Raw genomic sequence first — 18309 nt, forward strand, 5'->3', positions numbered from 1 at the left:
AAGAAATCGAGGGAGGACATGAAGAGGACATGGGCTGAACATAAAGAAGAAATAGAAAAACTGAAAAAAACAAATCACAGAACTTATGGAAGTGAAGGCTAAAATAGAAAAGATGGAAAAAACAACGGATATCTACAATGATAGATTTAAAGAGACAGAAGATAGAATTAGTGATTTGGAGGATGGAACATTTGAATTCCAAAAAGAAACAGAAAATATCGGGAAAAGAATGGAAAAATTTGAACAGGGTTATCAGGGAACTCAAGGACAATATGAACCGCACAAATATACGTGTTGTGGGTGTCCCAGAAGGAGAAGAGAAGGGAAAAGGAGGAGAAAAACTAATGGAAGAAATTATCACTGAAAATTTCCCAACTCTTATGAAAGACCTAAAATTACAGATCCAAGAAGTGCAGCACACCCCAAAGAGATTAGACACAAATAGGCGTTCTCCAAGACACTTACTAGTTAGAATGTCAGAGGTCAAAGAGAAAGAGAGGATCTTGAAAGCAGCAAGAGAAAAACAATCCATCACATATAAGGGAAACCCAATAAGACTATGTGTAGATTTCTCAGCAGAAACCAAGGAAGCTAGAAGACAGTGGGATGATATATTTAAATTACTAAAAGAGAAAAACTGCCAACCAAGACTCCTATATCCAGCAAAATTGTCCTTCAAAAATGAGGGAGAAATTAAAACATTCTCAGACAAAAAGTCACTGAGAGTATTTGTGACCAAGAGACCAGCTCTGCAAGAAATACTAAAGGGAGCACTAGAGTCAGATACGAAAAGACAGAAGAGAGAGGTATGGAGAAGAGTGTAGAAAGAAGGAAAATCAGATATGATATATATATACAAAAGGCAAAATGTTAGAGGAAAATATTATCCAAACAGTAATAACACTAAATGTCAATGGACTGAATTCCCCAATCAAAAGACATAGATTGGCAGAATGGATTAAAAAAACAGGATCCTTCTATATGCTGTCTACAGGAAACACATCTTAGACCCAAAGATAAACATAGGTTGAAAGTGAAAGGTTGGGAAAAGATATTTCATGCAAATAACAACCAGAAACGAGCAGGAGTGGCTACACTAATATCCAACAAATTAGACTTCAAATGAAAAACAGTTAAAAGAGACAAAGAAGGACACTATATACTAATAAAAGGAACAATTAAACAAGAAGACATAACAATCATAAATATTTACACACCAAACCAGAATGCCCCAAAATACATGAGGAATACACTGCAAACACTGAAAAGGGAAATAGACTCATATACCATAATAGTTGGAGACTTCAATTCACCACTCTCATCAATGGACAGAACATCTAGACAGAGGATCAATAAAGAAATAGAGAATCTGAATATTACTATAAATGAGCTAGACTTAACAGACATTTATAGGACATTACATCCCACAACAGCAGGATACACCTTTTTCTCAAGTGCTCATGGATCATTCTCAAAGATAGACCATATGCTGGGTCACAAAGCAAGTCTTAACAAATTTAAAAAGATTGAAATCATACACAACACTTTCTCGGATCATAAAGGAATGAAGTTGGAAATCAATAATAGGCTGAGTGCCAGAAAATTCACAAATACGTGGAGGCTCAACAACACACTCCTAAACAATGAGTGGGTCAAAGAAATTGCTAGAGAAATTAGCAAATACCACGAGGCAAATGAAAATGAAAACACAACATATCAAAACTTATGGGACGCAGCAAAGGCAGTGCTAAGAGGGAAATTTATTGCCCTAAATGCCTATATCAGAAAAGAAGAAAAGGCAAAAATGCAGGAATTAACTGTCCACTTGGAAGAACTGGAGAAAGAACAGCAAACTAATCCCAAAGCAAGCAAAAGGAAAGAAATAACAAAGATTAGAGCAGAAATAAATGAAATTGACAACAAGAAAACAATATAGAAAATCAATAAGGCCAGAAGTTGGTTCTATGAGAAAATCAATAAGATTGATGGGCCCTTAGCAAGATTGACAAAAAGAAGAAGAGAGAGGATGCAAATAAATAAGATCAGAAATGGAAGAGGAGACATAACTACTGACCTCACAGAAATAAAGGAGGTAATAACAGGATACTATGAACAACTTTACACTAATAAATACAACTATTTAGAGGAAATGGACGGGTTTCTGGAAAGACATGAACAATCAACTTTGACTCAAGAAGACATAGATGACCTCAACAAACCAATCACAAGTAAAGAAATTGAATTAGTCATTCAAAAGCTTCCTAACAAGAAAAGTCCAGGACCAGACGGCTTCACATCTGAATTCTATCAAACATTCCAGAAAGAATTAGTACCAACTCTCCTCAAACTCTTCAAAAAAATCGAAGCAGAGGGAAAACTACTTAATTCATTCTATGAAGCCAACATCACCCTCATACCAAAACCAGGCAAAGATATTACAAAAAAAGAAAACTATAGGCCAATCTCTCTAATGAATATAGATGCAAAAATCCTCAATAAAATTCTAGCAAATCGTATCCAACAACACATTAAAAGAATTATACATCATAACCAAGTAGGATTCATCCCAGGTATGCAAGGATGGTTCAACATAAGAAAATCAATTAATGCAATACACCATATCAACAAATCAAAGCAGAAAAATCACATGATCATCTCAATTGATGCAGAGAAGGCATTTGACAAGATTCCACATCCTTTCCTGTTGAAAACACTTCAAAGGATAGGAATACAAGGGAACTTCCCTAAAATGATAGAGGGAATATATGAAAAACCCACAGCTAATATCATCTTCAATGGGGAAAAATTGAAAACTTTCCCCCTAAGATCAGGAACAAGACAAGAATGTCCACTATCACCACTATTATTCAACATTGTGTTGGAGGTTCTAGCCAGAGCAATTAGACAAGAAAAAGAAATACAAGGCATCAAAATTGGAAACGAAGAAGTAAAACTATCACTGTTTGCAGACGATATGATAGTATACATCAAAAACCTGGAAAAATCCACAACAAAACTACTAGAGCTAATAAATGAGTACAGCAAAGTAGCAGGTTACAAGATCAACATTCAAAAATCTGTAGCATTTCTATACACTAGCAATGAACAAGTGGAGGGGGAAATCAAGAAACGAATCCCATTTACAATTGCAACTAAAAGAATAAAATACCTAGGAATAAATTTAACTAAAGAGACAAAAAACCTATATAAAGAAAACTACGAAAAACTGCTAAAAGAAATCACAGAAGACCTAAATAGATGGAAGGGCATACCGTGTTCATGGATTGGAAGACTAAATATAGTTAAGATGTCAATCCTACCTAAATTGATTTACAGATTCAATGCAATAACAATCAAAATCCCAACAACTTATTTTTCAGAAATAGAAAAACCAATAAGCAAATTTATCTGGAAGGGAATGGTGCCCCAATTGCTAAAAACATCTTGAGGAAAAAAAAACTAAGCTGGAGGTCTCGCGCTGCCTGACTTTAAGGCATATTATGAAGCCACAGTGGTCAAAACAGCATGGTATTGGCATAAAGATAGATATATCGACCAATGGAATCGAATAGAGTGCTCAGATATAGACCCTCTCATCTATGGACATTTGATCTTTGATAAGGCAGTCAAGTCAACTCACCTGGGACAGAACAGTCTCTTCAATAAATGGTGCCTAGAGAACTGGATATCCATATGCAAAAGAATGAAAGAGGACCCATATCTCACACCCTACACAAAAGTTAACTCAAAATGGATCAAAGATCTAAACATTAGGTCTAAGACCATAAAACAGTTAGAGGAAAATGTAGGGAGATATCTTATGAATCTTACAATTGGAGGCGGTTTTATGGACCTTAAACCTAAAGCAAGAGCACTGAAGAAATAAATAAATAAATGGGAGCTCCTCAAAATTAAACACTTTTGTGCATCAAAGAACTTCATCAAGAAAGTAAAAAGACAGCCTACACAATGGGAGACAATATTTGGAAACGACATATCAGATAAAGGTCTAGTATCCAGAATTTATAAAGAGATTGTTCAACTCAACAACAAAAAGACAGCGAATCCAATTACAAAATGGGAAAAAGACTTGAATAGACAACTCTCAGAAGAGGAAATAGAAATGGCCAAATGGCACATGAAGAGATGTTCAACGTCCCTGGCCATTAGAGAAATGCAAATCAAAACCACAATGAGATATCATCTCACAACCACCAGAATGGCCATTATCAACAAAACAGAAAATGACAAGTGCTGGAGAGAATGTGGAGAAAGAATCACACTTATTCACTGTTGGTGGGAGTGTCAAATATTGCAACCACTGAGGAAGGCAGTTTGGCGGTTCCTCAAAAAGATGAATATAGAATTGCCAATTGGCCCAGCAATACCTTTACTAGTTATCTACTCAGAGGACATAACGGCAAAGACACAAACGGACATTTGCACACCAATGTTTATAGCAGCATTATTTACAATTGCAAGGAGATGGAAACAGCCAAAATGTCCATCAACAGACGAGTGGCTAAACAAACTGTGGTATATACATACGATGGAATATTCTGCAGCTTTAAGACAGAATAAACTTATGAAGTATATAACAACATGGATGGACCTTGAGAACATTATCCTGAGTGAGACAAGCCAAAAACTAAAGGACAAATACTGTATGGTCTCAGTGATATGAACTGACATTAGTGAATAAACTTGGAATATTTTGTTCATAACAGAGACCATCAAGAGACAGAAATAGGGTAAGATATTGGGTAATTGGAGCTGAAGGGATACAGACTGTGCAACAGGACTGGATACAAAAACTCAGAAATGGACAGCACAATACTACCAAACTGTAATATAATTATGTTAAAACACTGAATGAAGCTGCATGTGAGAATGATAGAGGGATGAGGACTGGGGACATAAATGAAATCAGAAAGATAGATGTTAAAGATTGAGATGGTATAATCCAGGAATGCCTAGAGTGTATGTTAATAGTGAAATGTACAAGGTACAATTTTAAAAATGTTTTTGGGGCGGGCCATGGTGGCTCAGCAGGCAAGAATGCTCACTTGCCATGCCAGAGGACCCAGGTTCGTTTCCCAGTACCTGCCCATGTTAAAAAATAATAATAATAAAATAAAAAAAAGTTTAAAAAAATGTTTTTGCATGAGGAAGAACAAAGGAATGTCATCATTGCAGGGTACTGAAAATAGATGGTAATTAATATTTTAAAATGTCACCTTCTGTGTGAGACTAAAGCAAAAAATGTTTATTAGTTACAAAATTTATGTTTTGACTAGTGCTTTTCCTAATATAACTTATGTAGATAGTTTGATTGAATGCCATAAGTACTTGGAATCTCAGGTAGGACATGAGATTTTGCTGGTTTGTTCAGAGTGCTGCCCCGATAAATCCCAGAGTGATTCGATCAGTGAGAGGAAAAGTATCTGCAAAGCCCCCTTCGGGGAGTGGTGAGAACGGGGAGAAATTCAACTTCCCCAAGTTGAATTCTTGATATTCTCACAAGCAGTGTGGATAACAAAAGCTATAGGTAGAGCCCCCAGTCTTGGGGTTTGTTCATATGAAACTTAACCCCACAAAGGATAGGTCAAGTCTACTTAAAATTTAGGCCTAAGAGTCACCCCCAAGAGAGCCTCTTTTGTTGTTCAGATGTGGCCCCTCTCTCCAGCCAACACAACGAGCAGTCTCACTACCCTATCCCTCTCTACAAGAGACATGACTTCCTTGGATGTGGACCTTCCTGGCAAGGTGGGATAGAGATCTTGGAATGAATGGAGACTCAGCATCAAGGGATTGAGAAAAACCCTAGAATGAGCTGAGACTTAGCGTCAAGGGATTGAGAAAAGCTTCTCTACCAAAAGGGGGAAGAGGGAAATGAGACAAAGTGTCAATGGCTGAGAGATTCCAGAGTGGAGAGGTTATCCTGGAGGTTATTCTTATGCATCAAGTAGATATCATCTTGTTATTCAAGATGTAATGGAGAAGCTGGAGGGAACTGCCTGAAAATGTAGAGCTGTGTTCCAGTAGCCATGTTTCTTGAGGATGATTGAATAATGATACAGCCATCACAATGGGACTGTGTGATTGTAAAAACCTTGTGTCTGATGCTCCTTTTATCTACCTTGTCAACAAAGGAGTAGAACATATGGAATAAAAATAAATAATAGGGTAAACAAATGCTAAAATAAATTTAGTTGAAATGCCAGTGATCAATGAAAGTGAGGGGTAAGGGGTATGGTAGGTATAATCTTTTTTTTTTCTTTCCTGTGTTTGTTTTATTTCTTTTTCTATTGTCTTTTTTATTTCTTTTTCTGAATTAATGCAAATGTTCTAAGAAATGATGAATATGCAACTAAGTGATGATATTGTGAATTACTGATTATGTATGTTGTTTTATTTTGTTTCTTTATTTTTTTAATAAATAAAAAAAAGAGAAAAAAAAAACACCAATTGCCACAAGACCTTGGTGCTATAGGCAAAACAGAGCATCTGATGTATGTGAAAACAGAAGAACCTGCTAACAAGAGTATGGGTATTCACGTAAAGTGCTGTGACCAATTTGAGAACAGCAGCTAAAATTCGGAGAGGTTTGGTCCACTTCATTATCAGTTAAACGCAAGGAACAATGGTCCAACCTAGAGGGTTGGAGCAATCTAGCCCCTATACATTCTCCAAGTGTTATCTATCAGGGATTCTTTCTAGGACAGGACCCCACACAGAGAAATAACTAGGAGTAAAATAAAAATTGATGGCCTATCATCCGGGAAACCCAGTTTCAATTCCCGGACCATGCACACCCTGCCAGCCCCAAAAAATAATAAATAAATTAAGCATACAAGGACAAGAGAAATTAAGGAGAAGAGATAATCTAAATGAAAGTTGGGAAGGAGAATGGAGCCAGGAAATCTCAGCGAGCATGTTGCCTTTTTTTTTTTTTTAACTTTACATTAAAATAACAGAAGAGGGTACTTTGTGAAGTTAGAAAGATATCTAAAGTAGGCCTGTTAAGTTCACAAAAAATATTGAAGGCAAATCCTAAACAAAGATATGCAGGAAAAAAAAGGAATAAGGAGAAGAATAATATCACTACAGACAAAGAAAGAATGTTAAAACTTAAAAATTATCAAAATCCTCAAGAAAGAACTAGAAATGAAAAAAATCATTTTAAAAGCAAAGATTAAACTACAACACAAGGGAAAGTAAACACAATAATGTGTTATGAGAAATAGAAGGGGAAAACAAAGAAAAAAGATCTTTTATATATATATAAATATATATATATATATATAAAAGATCTTTTATATATATATATATTACAGTTAATATACTATTAACTCTAGCCTACGGTTTAACTTAGGGTTCACTGTGTAGTGCAGTTCCACAGATTTTTAAATTTTTATTATTACCATAATAAAACCTAACATTTCCCCTTTTAATCACATTCAGAAATATATTGCAGTGCTGCTAATCATATTCACAATGTTGTGCTAACATGATCAACATGCATTACTAAAACATTTCCAGTGTCCCAAACAGAAAGTCAGTACATTTTAAACCTTAACTTCCCATTCCCTATCGCCAACCCTACCCTAGTAACCTATATTCTAGACTCTAACCTGTGCTTACTGTAATTATTTCCTATCAGTTGAGATCACACAATATTGTCTTTTGGTGTCTGGCTTATTTCACTCAACATGATGTCTTCAAGGTCCATGCATGTTGTATCAGAATTTCATTCCTTTTATGGCTGAATAATTATTCCACTGTACATATATACTACATTTTGTTTATCCATTCATTGGTTCCTGGGCATTTGAGTTGATTCCATCTTTTGGCAATCCTGAATAATGCTGTTATGAACATTGGTGTGCAGATATTTGTATGATTTCAGATCTTTTGGGTATATACATAGTGGGATTTACAAGCTCATATGGTAATTCTATACTTAATTATCTGAGGAACCATCAGACTCTTCCACAAAGGCTGCATCATTGTACATTCCCACCAGCAATGAATAAGCATTCTTATTTCTCCACATCCTTTCCAACACTTGTAATTTTCCATTTTTTAAACAGTACCCATTCTGATAGGTCTGAACTGGTACCTCATTGTGGTTTTCATTTGCATTTCCCTGGTGGCTAATGATGTTGAGCATCTTTTCATATGCCTTCTGGCCTGCTGTGTATCTTCTTTGGAGAGATGTCTATTCAAGTCTTTTGCCCATTTTAAATTGGGTTATTTGGCTTTTTGTTAAGTAGAAGGATTTCTTTATATATTCTAGATATTAAGCCTTTATCATACATGTGGTTGCCAAATAATTAAGTAGAACCTTTTTAAAATGAAAAGATATAAAATGGATTTGAGAGAGTGACACATGTTGACAATAGGCAAGGAAGATCCAACAGATGGTAATAGGATCCCCAAAGAAAAGAACCAAAGTAAGTGAATAAAAACACTAAAAGCTTTAATTCAAGAACACTTCTCTGAAGCAAAAAGGATTTGAAACCACATATTGGAAGAGCATGCCATGTACCTGAGACTATTAATCCAAAATGACCAAGATATTTTAGAAAAATTAATGGACTTTTGCCTATAGGTAAAACAGAGTGTATGACTTGCAAGAGAAGTAAAATTAGCTCATTATTACTTTTCAGTAGCAACATTTCATGCCAGAGAAAAATGGACTGTCATATTTAAGACACTCAAGAAACGAAAATGTGAGCCAAGGATTTTATACATGGTAAAAATAACATTTGAATACAGAGGGCTCAAACTGCTATCAAGATGCATGAATTCAACATGGGACAAAGGTTCCCACGGAGCCTTTCTAAGGAATCTACTAGGGAGTAAGCGTCAGACAATCAAAATGAACAGGGAGACATCTATATAAAGAAGTGGTGGTAAACATTAAACATATAGTTACTTCTAGAATAAAGACAATGAGGATATACAGGGAGACATTATAATATATTAGAACTATATGATCTAAAAATGTAGGGACCGTACTTATATTTTTAAAAACGGGGAGAATGTAGTGCATACAAAAGTTTTCCAACTGTTTTTAATTATCATAGTTGATTTCAGTAATGTTATTCTAATTCTGTTGATGAAAAGTGAGATATATGAATAACCGAGATATTCTAATTCTATCATCCCTTGTGTCCTTGAGGACCAGGATTCTTGAACTATCAGTGTAGATGAGGAAGATATTATAGAAGAGTCTAAATTAAAACTCAAAAAAATCCCAGATCTTTCAGTATGAACAAAGTATCTGTGTGTATACAAAATATTGTCCCTAGCTCTGTCCATTCAAAGGACCTGGAAATATCCATCATACCAGCAGCCATGAGCATTCCTACCACCCAAATTGTGGTCTTAAAATGCCGATTCCCATGTAAAGAAAGTAAGTTTCTTGGAGAATTGGTTGATTTCCACTTGAAACGCAATGGATGGCAAGGAAACTACTAAAGACTACTAGGGTCATTTCAAAAGGACTCAGGAGCCAACTTAGGAGGCTCTCACTGGACAAAAATGGGATAATTTGATCTCAGTAAGGATAAGAATTGCAGTGAATTGAAATCTCTCAAATATTGCAAGCCATTAGTTCATAATGAAATGAAAATAAACAAAAAACCTAATTGGTTCACCTTCTGAAGACAAGAGGGAATCAATTATCTTGAAAATGAGTAAATAAAGGGAAAGAATCAAACATTTATTCTGCCTTTTGTTATAAATTGTACCACTAGGTGACCAAACAGTAGAAAGCATCTCCTTATAAAATTATTACACCTAATAAATGAAATGAAAATCCCCATTTTCCACCTCCAATGAATTAACAAATCTAGGCATGCCATACTAAATGGCTGCTACCAAAAAAGAAAAAAAGTGAACCCTAGATATTATTTTCCTATTGATAAAGGAAACAACAACATTGATAAAAGAAACAACAACATTGATAAAGGATACAACATCAGCTGCAGCATTTAAAAAGGGATCAAACCTGAGTTGGATCAAACCGCTGGATCCAGTTGTCAATTTGCACGAAATACAAAGGACAGAGAACAATTCCGAACTTCACCTCAACCTTAAGTATACATTTGGAAAAATCCAGATAGGAGGAAACTTTACAGGTCAAGAAGTCTAGGTTCTTCTTCAATAGACAAATTATAAGGAAAAGAAATGATAGAGGGGGAATATGTAGCTCAAAAGAGAGAATTAAAAGATAAATTACATCTTAAAAACAGGCAAAACCAAGCTACACTGCCTAAGAATGCACACTTGTAGGAGAAACAAACTAAAACACTTATGCCAGTGATTACTATAAAAGCCAGATAATTATTATTTTTTGAGGAAGGGAAGGAGCTGTAATTGGAATGGGGCACATGGAGGAGTTAGTTGGACCAACTCAATTTACCTGAGTGATAGCTAAAAGAATGTTCACTTTATTCACTAAGTCATAAATCTGTTTTGTTGTTGTTTTGTGTTTTATTTTACAAAAAAGAAAAAGGCACAGAAAATTTTAAAGTCCTCTATCAAAGATGGAAATAGGTGACATTAATTTTTGAGTATGTCAAACTTTATCTAAGATTTTGTATATTTATCTATGCACTCAGAGTTAAGCAACTGTTTTTTCATATGTTAAAGATGATTTCTTTGCACCATGCAACTTAATCTTGTTTCATTAATTATATACCAAGGTAGCATGATATAGATTGGTGGCTCCCAATTAATAGAGTAAGGTTCACTAAGGTTTTCCAAGATTGATCTAAAGTAGGCACTCAAATATTTGTTAAAATGTACAGAAAACAGTTAAAATTATTTTCCCTCATTGACTATATTTTTAGTAATATAAGTAAGTTTTAGCAACTCTTGAATGCACAATTGAAAAAATCTTTTAAAGAAGCATATCATAATGTCAGTATGCAAAAGTAGATATACAGTGATATAGTTAAAGGTAATATTTAAGTAAGATATGGTTCACTTGCCTAAATGATTATTCAGTCATTAAGAATTGACTATTAAACAATTATGTTAAAACACTGAATGAAGCTGAATGTGAGAATGATAGAGGGAGGAGGGCTGGGGGCACAAATGAAATCAGAAAGAAAGATAGATGATAAAGACCGAGATGGTATAATCTAGGAATGCCTAGAGCATATACTGATAGTGACTATATATACAAATTTAAAATATTGTTTTTGCATGAGGAAGAACATAGCAATGTTATTACTGCAGGGTGTTGAAAACTGATAGCAATTAATATTTTAAAATTTTAACATGTGTGAGACTAAAGCAAAAAATGTTTATTTGGTACAAAATTTATATTTTGACTAGTGCATTTCCGAATATAACTTATGTAGATAGTTTAATTGAACACCATAAGTAGGGAACTTGAGTAGGGCATGAGATTTTGTTGGTTTGTCCAGAATGATGCCCCGATAAATCCCAGAGTGATTTGAACAGTGAATAAAAAAGTATTTGCAAAGTCCCCTTCGGGGAATGGTGAGAAAGGGGGAAAATTCAACTTCCCCAAGTTGAATTCTTGATAGTCTCACAAGCAGTACGGACAACCAAAGTGATAGGCTGAGCCCCCAGTCTTGGGGTTTGTTCACAAGAAACTTAACCCCACAAAGGATAGGTCAAGCTTACTTAAAATTAGGCCTAAATGTCACCCCCAAGAGAACCTCTTTTGTTGCTCAGATGTGGCCTGTGTCTCCAGTCAACACAACAAGCAAACTCACTGTCCTCCCCTGTCTAGGTAGGACAGGACTCCCAGGGGTGTGGACCTTCCTGGCAACGTGGGACAGAAATCCTAGAATGAGCTGAGACTCAGCATCAAAGGATTGAGAAAAACTTCTGGATCAAAAGGGGGAGGAGGAAGCACTTTAAAACAAGGATTAGACTTTCGGGCAAATGGTGGCTTAACAATGTGCACATTTTAGTTCGTCCTCCAGAACAACTACTAAATAATCAGAAACAGAACAGAACAGCTCCTAGGGCCACGTCAGTGACAAGACACATAGGGTATCTCAGTCTGAACAAGCTGGACCAGCTGTGAGCCCCCCCCAGAATCATGAGTTCCCAAAGCTGTGGTGGCTGGTGCCCCTCCCCCACAGGCTGCTTCCCAGAGGGGAAAGGAAAGGACTTTACCAGCAGCAGGGACTGAGCACAATCAAACGCCAATTGTGGAATTAATTAACAAATTCTGACTACTAAAAATAGGCCCCCAGCTTAGGTGAACCTGTTCAAAGCGGAGGTTGTTCATTTTTGCCCCGGCGCCAAGGGCGCAGGGCTGACGGAAAAAGGGGAAAGAAAAAGAAGGAAACAGAGGTTTTTGTGGCTGTGTTTCTACAAAGATTGACTGCCTTTGGATACAGCAGCAGGACTTCTCAGGCTGCAACTGCCCCAGGCATAGGCAGAAGTGAGCTCTTTTGGGGGCTTTTCTGGAGCCTGTGCCTTCCCCAGGGGAGGGGGGAAGCCCAACTCAGGTGGAATCCCTCCCTCAAGGAATTCAGGCACCAGGGCTTGGTAATTTGAAGCCATTAAAACCAGCCTACAACCTCTCATCTGTCTCCACCACGCCTCCAGCAGGGAGAGTCTGCCAAAGTTAAAGGTACCGCATCATCTTACACTGGTGGGACCCACAGGCAGAGAAGCGCCACATACTGGGCAGGATAAGAAAAACAGAGTCCAGAGACTTCACAGGAAAGTCTTTCAACCTACTGGGTCTTACCCTCAAGGAAAACCAATGCAGGTGACTCTTTCCTCCTGAGAGGAGGCACTTTGGTCTGGGAAAATCCGGCTGGGGTCTATAATATCTAAATAGACCCTCCTAAGTGTTGGGGGGAAAAGGCACCACACAAGCAGGGCAAGAAACAAGAACTGAAAAATTCTCCTTTGTTAAACAAAACGTAAGCTAGAGGTCCAGATAAAGCTGAACTGAATGTCAAAGAACAGATAGACAACAAATTCATCCAGCAAGAAAACACTAGGTAAAAGAAGTGAAAGCAATCTCCAGAATAAACTAATTAAGGTAATTAAATGCCTAGACACCAGCAAAAAATAACAAATCACACTAGGAAACTTGAAGATATGGCCCAGTCAAAGGAACAAACCAACAATTCAAATGAGATACAGGAGCTGAAACAATTAATTCAGAATATACGAACAGACATGGAAAACCTCATCAAAAACCAAATCAATGAATTGAGGGAGGATATAAAGAAGGCAAGGAACGAACAAAAAGAAGAAACTGAAAGCCTGAAAAAACAAATCACAGAACTTATGGGAATGAAAGACAAGGTAGAAGAGATGAAAAAAACAATGGAAACCTACAATGGTAGATTTTGAGAGACAGAACATAGGATTAGTGAACTGGAGGACAGAACATCTGAAATCCAGCAAGAAAAAGAAAATATAGGGGAAAAAATGGCAAAAATATGAGCAGGGACTCAGGGAACTGAATGATAATATGAAGCACACAAATATATGTGTTGTGGGTGTCCCAGAAGGAGAAGAGAAGGGAAAAGGAGGAGAAAAACTAATGGAAGAAATTATCACTGAAAATTTCTCAACTCTTGTGAAAGACCTAAAATTACAGATCCAAAAAGTGCAGCGTACCCCAAAGAGAATAGATCCAAATAGATGTACTCCAAGACATTTACTAATGAGAATGTCAGAGGTCAAAGAGAAAGAGAGAATCTTGAAAGCAGCAAGAGAAAAGCAATCCATCACATACAAGAGAAGCCCAATAAGACTATGCGCAGATCTCTCAGCAGAAACCGTGGAGGCAAGAAGACAGTAGGATGATATATTTAAATTATTAAAAGAGAAAAACTGCCAACCAAGAATTCTATATCCAGCAAAATTGTCCTTCAAAAATGAGGGAGAAATTAAAACATTTTCAGACAAAAAATCACTGAGAGAATTTGTAACCAAGAGACCAGCTCTGCAAGAAATACTAAAGGGCATGAGAGACAGATACCAAGACAGAAGAGAGAGGTGCAGAGAAGAGTGTAGAAAGGAAGACTATGAGTAAAGGTAAAAAGGAAAATCAGATATGACACATAAAATCCGGAAGGCAAAATAGTAGAAGTAAATACTACCCATGCAGTAATAGCACTAAATGTTAATGGATTAAACTCTCCAATCAAAAGACACAGTCTGGCAGAATGGATTAGAAAACAGGATCCAACTATATGCTGTCTCTACTCAAAGGACATAAGGGCAAAGACACAAATGGACATTTACACACCAATGTTTACAGCAGCAGTATTACAATTACGAAGAGATGGAAGCGGCCAAAATGTCCATCAACAGACGGTTGACTAAACAAACTGTGGCATTTACATAAGATGGAATATTATGCAGCTGTAAGACAGAATAAAGTTATGAAGTATGTAACAACATGAATGGACCTTAAGGACATTATGCTGAGTATGATTAGCCAGAAACAAAAGGACAAATACTGTATGGTCTCACTGATATGAACTGACATTAGTGAATAAACTTGGAATATTTCCTTGGTAACAGAGACCATCAGGAGATAGAAATAGGGTAAGATATTGGGTAATTGGAGCTGAAGGGATACAGATTGTGCAACAGGACTGAATATAAAAACTCAGAAATGGACAGCACAATATTACCTAAGTGTAATACAATTATGTTAAAACACTAATGAAGCTGCATATGAAAATGATAGAGGGAGGAGGGCTGGGCATAAATGAAATCACAAAGAAAGACGATAAAGATTGAGATGGTATAATCTAGGAATGCCTAGAGTGTATAACGATAGTGATTAAATGTACAAATTTAAAAAACGTTTTTGCATGAGGAAGAACAAAAGAATGTCATTACTGCAGTGTGCTGAAAATAGATGGTAATTAATATTTTAAAATTTCAACTTATGTGTGAGACTAAAGCAAAAAATGCTTATTTGGTACAAATCTATACTTTGACTAGTGCATCTCCTAATATAACTTATGTAGATAGTTGATTGAACACCTTAAGTACATGGAACTTTGTATAGGACATGAGATTTTGTTGGTTTGTCCAGGTGATGCCCTGATGAATCCCAGAGTGATTTGATCAGTGAGTGGAAAAGTATTTGCAAAGTCCCCTTCGGGGAATGGGGAAACAGGGGAAAACTCAACTTCCCCAAGTTGAATTCTTGATATTCTCACAAGCAGTGTGGGCAACCAAAGCTATAGGCTGAGCCCTAGTCTTGGGTTTATTCATATGAAACTTAACCCCATGGGGGATAGGTCAACCCTACTTAAAATTAGGCCTAAGAGTCACCCCCAAGAGAACCTCTTTTGTTGCTCAGATGTGGCCCCTCTCTCCAGCCAACACAACGAGCAGTCTCACCACCCTATCCCTCTCTACAAGAGACATGACTTCCTTGGGTGTGGACCTTCCTGGCAAGGTGGGACAGAAATCCCAGAATGAGCTGAGATTCAGCATCAAGGGATTGAGAAAAACTCTAGAATGAGCTGAGACCCAGCATCAAGGGATTGAGAAAAACTTCTCGACCAAAAGGGGGAAGAGGGAAATGAGACAAAGTGTCAATGGCTGAGAGATTCCAAACAGAGGTTATCCTGGAGGTTATTCTCATGCATTAAGTAGATATCACCTTGTTAACCGAGATGTAAAGGAGAGGCTGGAGGGAACTGCGTGAAAATGTAGAGCTGTGTTCCAGTAGCCATGTTTCTTGAGGATGATTGTATAATGATATAGCTTTCACAATGTGACTGTGTGATTGTGAAAACCTTGTGTCTGATGCTCCTTTTATCTACCTTGTCAACAGATGAGTAGAACATATGGAATAAAAATAAATACTAGGGGGAACAAATGTTAAAATAAATTTAGTTTGCAATGCTAGTGATCAATGAAAGGGAGGGGTAAGGGGTATAATGTGTAAAAATTTTTTTTTCTGTTTGTTTTATTTTTCTGTTGTCTTTTTATTTCTTTTTCTGAATTGACGCTAATGTTCTGGGAAATGATCACGAAGATGAATATGCAACAATGTGATGATATTGTGAATTGCTGAGTGTATGTGTTGGGAATGTTTGTGTTTCTTGTAATTTTTTTTTAATTAATAAAAAATTTTAAAAAAAGGGGGGGGGGGAACGAAAATGAGACAAAACAAAGTGTCAATGGCTGAGAGATTCCAAACAGAGTTGAGAGGTTATCCTGGAGGTTATTCTTACACATTAAAGAGATATCACCTTGTTAGGCAAGACGTAGTGGAGAGGCTGGATGGAACTGCATGAAAACGTGGAGCTGTGCTCCAGTAGCCATGTTTCTTGAAGGTGATTGTATAATGATACAGCTTTCACAGTGTGACTGTGTGATTGTGAAAACCTTGTGTCTGATGCTCCTTTTATCTACTTTATCAACAGACGAGTACAACACATGGAATAAAAATAAAAGTAGGTGAACAAATGTTAAAATAAACTTAGATTGAAATGCTAGTGATCAATGAAAGGAAGGAGTAGTGTATGAATTTTTTCTGTTATCTTTTTATTTCTTTTTCTGAATTGAAGCAAATGTTCTAAGAAACAATCATGATGATGAATATGCAACTATGTGATGATATTGTCAATTACTGATTATATATGTAGAATCGAATGATCATATGTTAAAAATAATTGACTATTAAGTGTATGTAATAACAAAAAAGTTCACAATTGAAAAATCATTATACAAAACTTTGTATTGAACTTGATTACAAGTATGTTATTTCAAGGCAAAAGGCTACTTCCATATAGGGAGAAGAAAGGAAATATAACATGTTAAGTTGTTTTAGAAATTATGGATCATTATATTCTTCCTTTTTTCTATTTGGCAAAATATATTTAATGTGCTTCTATTTTTTTTTAAGATAAAAAACAATAAAAATTTTCTTTACTTTGGTTCCTTTCAGATAAAAATCGGGTATTATTTCAACTTTTTCCTTAAAAGAAGATTAGTTAAATTTCTAATTTTAAATTTTGATTCAGACAAAAACTTAAGTGGTGATACCAATTTCTTCCTGTTTTTATTTTTTTAAAGCATTGACATTGTCTCACCTAAACTTTTCACAGCTAATTATGTTACTACATACTCTAAGTTCTCAAAAAACTGGTTATTTCACCTATTCTTATACGAAAACTATAATCCAACAAAACAAAACAAAAGAACACTAAATGCCCTCAATGGCCAGAATAGAACATAGTGGATTCTGAAAAAATAAAGATCACTAAATTTTTCTTGAAACTATAGCTATTCTTAAAACTCTGTTTATAGGTTGATGTATGTAATTTGCTTTTAATTACTCTAGCAGGCATGAGGTCTAGTTGGGAAGTGAGGATAAGTGGGAAGTATAGATGAACATAGAACAAAAGCACAAAGCTAATAATTGCTGAACCTGGCTGATGCGTATGTGGGCGTTATTTTTTATTTTCCATATATTTGAAAAATTCTATAAAAGCTAAAAGATAAAGACTTTAAAAAAATCTCTTCAGATGCATTAATATAGGGCAACATCTAAAGCAACCCTTCTAACATGCCCAAAAATAGAACAAAATGAACAAACCATCTACTTAAAACCCCAAGGGTCTATAACATATTTTGCTTATTATATTTGTATAGTCAAATGAAAGAACAAGTATTTACCAGTAAGCACAAGACTATCTGAAATTTGTATGAAAGGTTATTATCGCCACCTACTGGACACTGTCTATGATTGAGTACTTGATATAAAAATTTAATAAGATTTTTAAAAAATCTAATAATTATTGAATAAATTCTTCCTCTATCCCTAACTCCTCACATCTGGTCTCTAAAAATATATATTAAATAGTACCATTAAATATGTCTACTTCTGTGCTTAGATTAGTAACATTAAATAATGTTATATCACTTCTGATGATGTAAAATGCCTCCTGTTCAAAGATAACTCTGATTAGAAAGTAGATTGGCAATCATATTATGTCCTTATTTTAAAGAACAGCCCAGAATATGACTTATTTGCTCACAGGGGAAGAGGTCAGAATTTAAATTATTTACACACGGGGATAGACCAGAAAACTAGAAATTAAGTCCAGATTTTTAAGTTCAGTGCATCTTCTTTTTCTCCTATCAGTCTTTTAAAATGTTAAAATGTTTATTGCAAAGTTTACATCTTTTATAACTTAGATAATTGCATCTGTGAGTGATTTTCAACTCTGGTACATGAAATAACTTGTGGAGTTTTAAAATACATTGATGCCAGTCCCAAACCCAAACATTTTTTACACTCAGTTTCTAAGA

Source organism: Tamandua tetradactyla, chromosome 24 (assembly GCF_023851605.1).
Source record: "Tamandua tetradactyla isolate mTamTet1 chromosome 24, mTamTet1.pri, whole genome shotgun sequence".
Taxonomy (NCBI): domain Eukaryota; kingdom Metazoa; phylum Chordata; class Mammalia; order Pilosa; family Myrmecophagidae; genus Tamandua; species Tamandua tetradactyla.